Source organism: Nannospalax galili, unplaced genomic scaffold (genome assembly GCF_000622305.1).
Source record: "Nannospalax galili isolate Female #2095 unplaced genomic scaffold, S.galili_v1.0 scaffold352, whole genome shotgun sequence".
Lineage (NCBI taxonomy): Eukaryota > Metazoa > Chordata > Mammalia > Rodentia > Spalacidae > Nannospalax > Nannospalax galili.
This window is the reverse complement of record NW_008332592.1, coordinates 399,370-406,611: the sequence shown is the minus strand read 5'-3', so window position 1 is coordinate 406,611 and position 7,242 is coordinate 399,370.

The following is a 7,242-nucleotide window of genomic DNA, read 5'->3' as shown; positions in this document are numbered from 1 at the left end:
CATCCCTGTTCAGCATGGAAGAAGCCAGAGCAGTCTGTGTCCCTATTCCCTATTGGCAATTTGGGTAACCCCTTCAGAGAATGGTGTGATAAGAATAGGAGGAAGGAAGTTAGGATAAAAAGACTCCAAAGAAAAGTAGGCAGTTTCTTGGCTAAAAGTCAAAATGTCCTTGGGCCTGTTAGCAACATACTCTGTTCCAAGGCCAAAAATGTCAAAAGTATTTTGGAGCTTTTATCTAATCCTTAAAAGATTTTAGGGTTACCTCTTCAGAGGGGGAAATGTTGGAGGGGAGGGAGTGGGCATGGATTTGATCAAAACACCTTATATGCATGTATGAAATTCTCAATAAAGTTTTTGTAAAAATTTTTAAAAAAAGTGATGTGCTGGCCAAAGAAATCAGAATACATCAATTAATTTTTGGCAGAGCCAATTTGAGGGATTAGAGATAATGAGGGTATTACATGTAAACACTCCAAGAAGACATAACAGTCTTCAGTGTTCATGGCCAAACAACTGAGCAGAAAAATTCATGAGGCAAAAACTGATGGCTCTACAAGGACAAATAGATGAGTTCACTAATATCGTTGGAGACCCAGTGGCTCACTACCAGAAACAAGCGCATCCTCAGCTGTTGAAGTGACACAGTAAGTTAATTCTCACGCATACCCATATTCATTCATTATCTTTTTGGGTGGAGTACCAAACTGAGGTTGCCAAGGAGACACCTTGGTCATCAGTCCCAAGAGAGCATGATTTTACTTGGGTTAATTAAAAGTCATTAGTCCAGATTAGGTACATTAATAAGTCATCCCCACAGTTCCCCTTTCTTTGTTTTATAAGTGAGGAAGGATGTCTGTCCACTGAGGTGCCCATGAACTAAATCGCAGGTGCCAGTCTAGTCACTGACAGTGTTCTGGAGAACCAGCATAGGTCAGCATGATGCCATCATAGGTCTCTGGAGTAGGTGACACAGGCAGGGCAGCATTGGAGAAGGCACATGGAACCTGACTGCTATTCATGCGAGGTTGAAATTCAGGAAAATGTCTTTCTTGCCAAGGTTTGTTTTCTGGAATGGCTTTACCAGTCATGACAGGATCCAAGGGAGCCTGTAGGAGAAAGCAGATAAAGAGCTTCTACTACATTTAATGAAAGAAACCAGATCCAGTCATTAATTGGCTCTTAATTTATATAAAACCATGGGCTAAGATAAAACTTATTTTTTAACATGCTTTTCCAGCATATGGTAGGGACAGGGGAATTGAGAGGAACAAGTTAAAAAATTTGAAGTATAAGTTGTTTTTAACAGATTTAAAATACGTTTTGTTCCTGAGCAGTTAATCCTTAATGCCCCTTCTTTGTTTGCGTATTAAATTTTTGAATAATAAATTATAATTGTGGCTTGTATTTAGAGTAATGTAGAGAATGTTATGAGAGACATGACCTTCCTAAAGTTGACAAGGAGAAATAAAGTTTTAGATACATAGGCAGGACAACTATCTCTTCTGATTTATGTTTTAAACAGCTTGAGCAGATTTTTGTGTTCGAACAGTAGCAAAATAACTCTTTAAAAGAATTAACTTACATATGAACCAATTTAAAAAGATCAAGGAATTTATGTCAGTTACTTTCATTTGCTAAAGTTTATTAGGACAAACACCTGGGATCTGACCTCTCAAGATGACGATGCCCACTTGTAGCAGTCAGGACAGGATTTGCATATGCTGAGTTTGTACCCTTGATGACTGAAAAGACAGGACAGGAAGATGATTTCCTTCTGTGGACACCAGGGAATTCTGTATGGGAGCAAATGCTTTGAAACAAAAACAGGGTGAGTTCCTTGCTGATGGAGGTTTTAAATAAAGGTAAATATTGATAGTCATATAGTGTGAATAGAATAGTAAATTAAAAAATTATTTAGGGAATTGTTTGAATGCAGAAATAGCAGCTAAAAGTTTTGCCTACTGGGTGGTGTTTGCTCTGCAGCTTACAAAGAATGCCATGCTTTCTTTGATTTGTTATCTCCGTCTGAAAAGAAAATTTGTTAGTGCAATAGAAATGAGATACGTAATTATGGGAGAAAATACATGTATAGGAAGTCATGACATTGCACATGGAAGTGAGGAAGCTTGTTCTTAAAAACCAGCAAGTTACTTGTTATTTTTCTGTTGTCTGTAAAACCATTGAAATTATTTGGAGATATGAAAGGAAAAATATGAAGATCTTGTCCAGTGAACTGGATCAGCTTTGGATCAGCCCTGTTGATGAATAAGAGTAATAAATTCTTAGTTGATTTGGGGTGAAACTAGTTTTTATTTGTGCGATTTGGGTAGAAATAGTCATTCAAAAAATCTTAAAGCAGGAGCTAATTGTCTAGTCACTACTGTAAGGGATAAAGGAGCTTCAAAGACATTTAGGTTGGAATCCAGCCTTCCTTTTTAAAAATATTTTCTTTCTCTTTTTGAATTTTCTCCAGTTCCTGGAAGCAAGTTGCAGTCTTACCGTCCCCACTGCCCCTCTTGTGCTCATCACCCTGTTTTTCATGAAGTCTTTTTTCTCGACGTATTTGGGGAATATAACCTTGAGCAGAGCATAACCTCCACTCTTCCATTCTAATTCTTGTCTCAAAGGCTATGGAATCAACACCAGCACTGTGCTCTGTGGGTAAAAGAAAAGCCTCGTGCTCCCTTGGCTCTGCTGGAAGCTGGGGCCCAACTCTAGTAGCGTGTAGAATTGGCGTCTTCCTCCTTCTTTGTCTTTTGGGCTCAGAGTTTGCACTGTGTCTCTGTGTGAATATGACAGTTGGCACTTACCAACATGTGTCTGTCTACTCTCTTGTTTAATACAAAGAAAAAACATAAAAACAAAAAATGGGTATAGAAAGTCAGCAAAGGGTGGGTTTGTGATGTTTGGGTGGGTTAAGTGGGCATTTTGACAACCTGGCTTCTCCTTCGGCTGTTAATTGTGATGTTTAGCAGAAATCCTTGCAGTTTAAGATGACATTTTAAGATAAACCTCTCCTAATGGTGACTGTGCTGCTCACTGGGAGAATCAGCAGAACCTGTAAGGTTTTATTTGAAATTGACATTATTATAATTTTGTTTATTTTTAATTTTTTTTTGTTTTGTTTTCACTGGAAAGAAAAGAAGATGATGCTCAGTTTTTTTGTTTTTGTTTTTCCTGGTCTTTTTGAGACAGGGTCTCCTTGCAGCCCCAGCTGACCTGGAACTCACTATGTAGACCAGGTTGGCCTTAAACTCATAGAGATCCACCTGCCTCTGCCTCCCAAGTGCTGGGACTAAAGGTGTGCACAAAAGATTTGATGCTTTTCTCTCAGAATAGATATGACCTTCTAAGTTTGACTTGTACAATAACATCATGCCAAACTTTATCTCCTTACTTTGTATTTTTTGATACACACTTTGCACGATGACCTCAGGGCTATGTGGATTGAGTAAAGGGATCTGAATCATGTCTTAATGTCTCCACAGCTGCGTAACGTAGGTACACTTTGCTGCCATGGAGTTGTACCCTTGATTTTAAATCTCAATTTGAAATTTTTTTAATGGACTTTTAGTTACCTGGGTATTGTAATCACAGCACCTGCCACCACCACCACCACACAGACCTGGTGCTCCCCCTGGCACAGTCCTCATTGGCAGTGTAAACTGTCAAAAGTAAGAAGTCTGTTTTGGTGGTTAGGAGTACTTTGTCTCTTAACTCCCAGGTATGTAACAAAAGTTACTAGATGTCACTGTGCGAATCAGGGTGGGAAGAATGAGCGCTGTCTGCTCAACCATTGTGCAAAGAATATTATTTTGGGAAGCTACCTAATGCATAAACTTTTTATTTTATTTTATTTTTTATTCTAAAGAGAGGCAAGTCTTAACACATTTTTCCACAAATAATTTGAAGCAGGTTTTATACATACATATATATGTATATTTATATATATAGCAAAAGTTACTAGATGTCACTGTGCGAATCAGGGTGGGAAGAATGAGCGCTGTCTGCTCAACCATTGTGCAAAGAATATTATTTTGGGAAGCTACCTAATGCATAAACTTTTTATTTTATTTTATTTTTTATTCTAAAGAGAGGCAAGTCTTAACACATTTTTCCACAAATAATTTGAAGCAGGTTTTATACATACATATATATGTATATTTATATATATAAAATGACGCTGGGGGGGGACTAGAAATAAGAAATTAAAGACCAAAGGATTTGCCAAGATAGGGTCAACTTTGGAGCAGGTTTTATACATACATATATATGTATATTTATATATATAAAATGACGCTGGGGGGGGACTAGAAATAAGAAATTAAAGACCAAAGGATTTGCCAAGATAGGGTCAACTTTGGTGGTGGAATAATGAAGGTTTCCATTAGCTCTTTTCCTTTTTTTTTTTTTCTTTTTTTTTTAATCCTAAGGAGTTTATTGGGCTTCCTAACAGAGCATAGGGTTGGGGTTTATTTACAGAAGATCTGGTATCTCCCTATTTGTGGCTGCACTGGAAAGTCACATGAAAATAGATTCTGGGACTTTCTGCCAGCCACACAAAATGGCAAGAGAGATGTCTCATGGCATTCTTGGCTTATATCCTTTATTCTTAGCCCCCTCCCCTACATGCAGCTAAGGTTGACTGATTGGGTGGGAGGGGTAACTGACTTCCCATCAACTCCTTGAGGAGCATGAGAAGGAGTTGTGACTATAGCTTGCTGGCATAGTGGTCAGATGACACTTCCAGTTAACACTCCAACCCTTCCTCCAGCTCTTACATTCTTTCTGTCAACCTCTTCCTCAAAAGTCCCTGGGCCTTGGAGGGGGTGGTAGGTATAGGACGTTCTTCCTCCCACTGAACTTTCAGGTCTCTGCATCATCTGTTTTCCATTGGGCTACTGGCCCATTTCAATGGGATTCCATCTACTATAAAAACACAAACAACAAGAAGCAAGAACATCTAAACAGTGGCTGCTATAATAACTTATGGGGATAAACACAAATTCTTGGTCTGTACTCTACAAAACAATTGCAGTGGTTTCCCCACTGGGGCCTATAACCTCCCCTGCCACAGGGTCTCCTTGTCTACAGTACCAGATGTGTGTTCCACCTCTAGGAGTCAGCATTACATCCAATTGAAAATTTGCTGGTTGTACATACGCTATATGTGCCACTGTTGCACTAGCTGGAACATCTTGTTAGACATATTGATAGTGCAATATGGGGGGATCAGTCATTGAGAAGAATTATAGGGGATAGTTCTCCCCAGTCATCTGCATGTCACCTTCTAGGACTATAAAAGCCACCCATCCAGTGGTAGGGAGTTTCAAGCTTAGTCCAAGCTTTATTTCTCTCTCTACCATTCTCCCATTATGTGGTGTCTTTAGCAATAGGGTTTTACCATCCACTTCCAGTGTATAACCAACATTATTGGCAATGGCCTTTATTACTTTGGGGATCTCTAGGGCCCTTCTGGCCAATAGCTTATAAGGGGGCAACCTACTTCTGGCACTGGGATTTGCATTTAACAACCACAAGGCTTCTGGTAGGGCCTTCTTCCATCCCTGTGATTATGTGGTGTCTTTAGCAATAGGGTTTTACCATCCACTTCCAGTGTATAACCAACATTATTGGCAATGGCCTTTATTACTTTGGGGATCTCTAGGGCCCTTCTGGCCAATAGCTTATAAGGGGGCAACCTACTTCTGGCACTGGGATTTGCATTTAACAACCACAAGGCTTCTGGTAGGGCCTTCTTCCATCCCTGTGGGGTTCCTTCTGTGCTTAGATTATTTATTGTTATTCATGAGTACATGCTATGACATGCACCCGGGGTGGCGGGGGTGGAGTACAACTTTTAAGAGTCAGTTATTTCCTTCCACATATGTTCCAGGGATAGAATTCACGTAGTCATGCTTGCACAGAAAAATGCTTTTACCCAATGAGTCATCTTAATGGTCCAATTAAAAAAAATTGTTTGTATTAAATTTTGTTGTATTTCATACATAATATCTCAAACCATCTTAATTATCTTTATAGCCCCATCCCCACCAGCACCCTACCATAGCCACCCCTACTGGAGCCCACATACTCTGTCCTGGGTGTTAAAGCCTGCAATGTCAAGTCATTTTCCCTAGATGGACCCCAGTGCAAGTCTATCCACTTTTGGTCTAATCAAATCTCTCTCATCTACCTATCCAAACACTTATCATTTCCCTTTTTATTTTTAACAGAGAATAGGGTGGTTTATTTACAGAGGAGTGGGTGCCCCCCATTTACAACTGTACTGGAAAGTGCACATTGAAATATAGATCCTGTGACCTCCCAACGGCCACAGAAAATGGTGAGAGAGGTGCCTCCTGGCATTCTTGGCTTATATATCCTTTGTCTCACCCCCAAAGAAACTAAGGTTGACTGATTGGGTGGGAGGAGGAACTAACTCCCTCCTCAACTCCTTGATGAGCGTGGGAAGGAGTTGTGACTACAGCTTGCTGCCATAGTGGTCAGAGGACACTTCCAGTTAATACTCCACCACTTTCTCTGGCTCTCTGCATTGTCAGTTTTCCATGGGCTGTTGGCCAATTTCAGTGGGATTCCATCTACTATAAAAACACAAACAACAAGAAGCAAGAACATCTAAACAGTGGCTGCTATAATAACTTATGGGGATAAACACAAATTCTTGGTCTGTACTCTACAAAACAATTGCAGTGGTTTCCCCACTGGGGCCTATAACCTCCCCTGCCACAGGGTCTCCTTGTCTACAGTACCAGATGTGTGTTCCACCTCTAGGAGTCAGCATTACATCCAATCGAAAATTTGCTGGTTGTACATACACTATATGTGCCACTGTTGCACCAACTGGAACATCTTGTTAGACATATTGATAGTGCAATATGGGGGGATCAGTCATTGAGAAGAATTATAGGGGATAGTTCTCCCCAGTCATCTGCATGTCACCTTCTAGGACTATAAAAGCCACCCATCCAGTGGTAGGGAGTTTCAAGCTTAGTCCAAGCTTTATTTCTCTCTCTACCATTCTCCCATTATGTGGTGTCTTTAGCAATAGGGTTTTACCGTCCACTTCCAGTGTATAACCGACATTATTGGCAATGGCCTTTATTACTTTGGGGATCTCTAGGTCTCTAGGGCCCTTCTGGCCAATAGCTCATAAGGGGGCAACCTACTTCTGGCACTGGGATTTTCATTTAACAACCACAAGGCTTCTGGTAGGGCCTT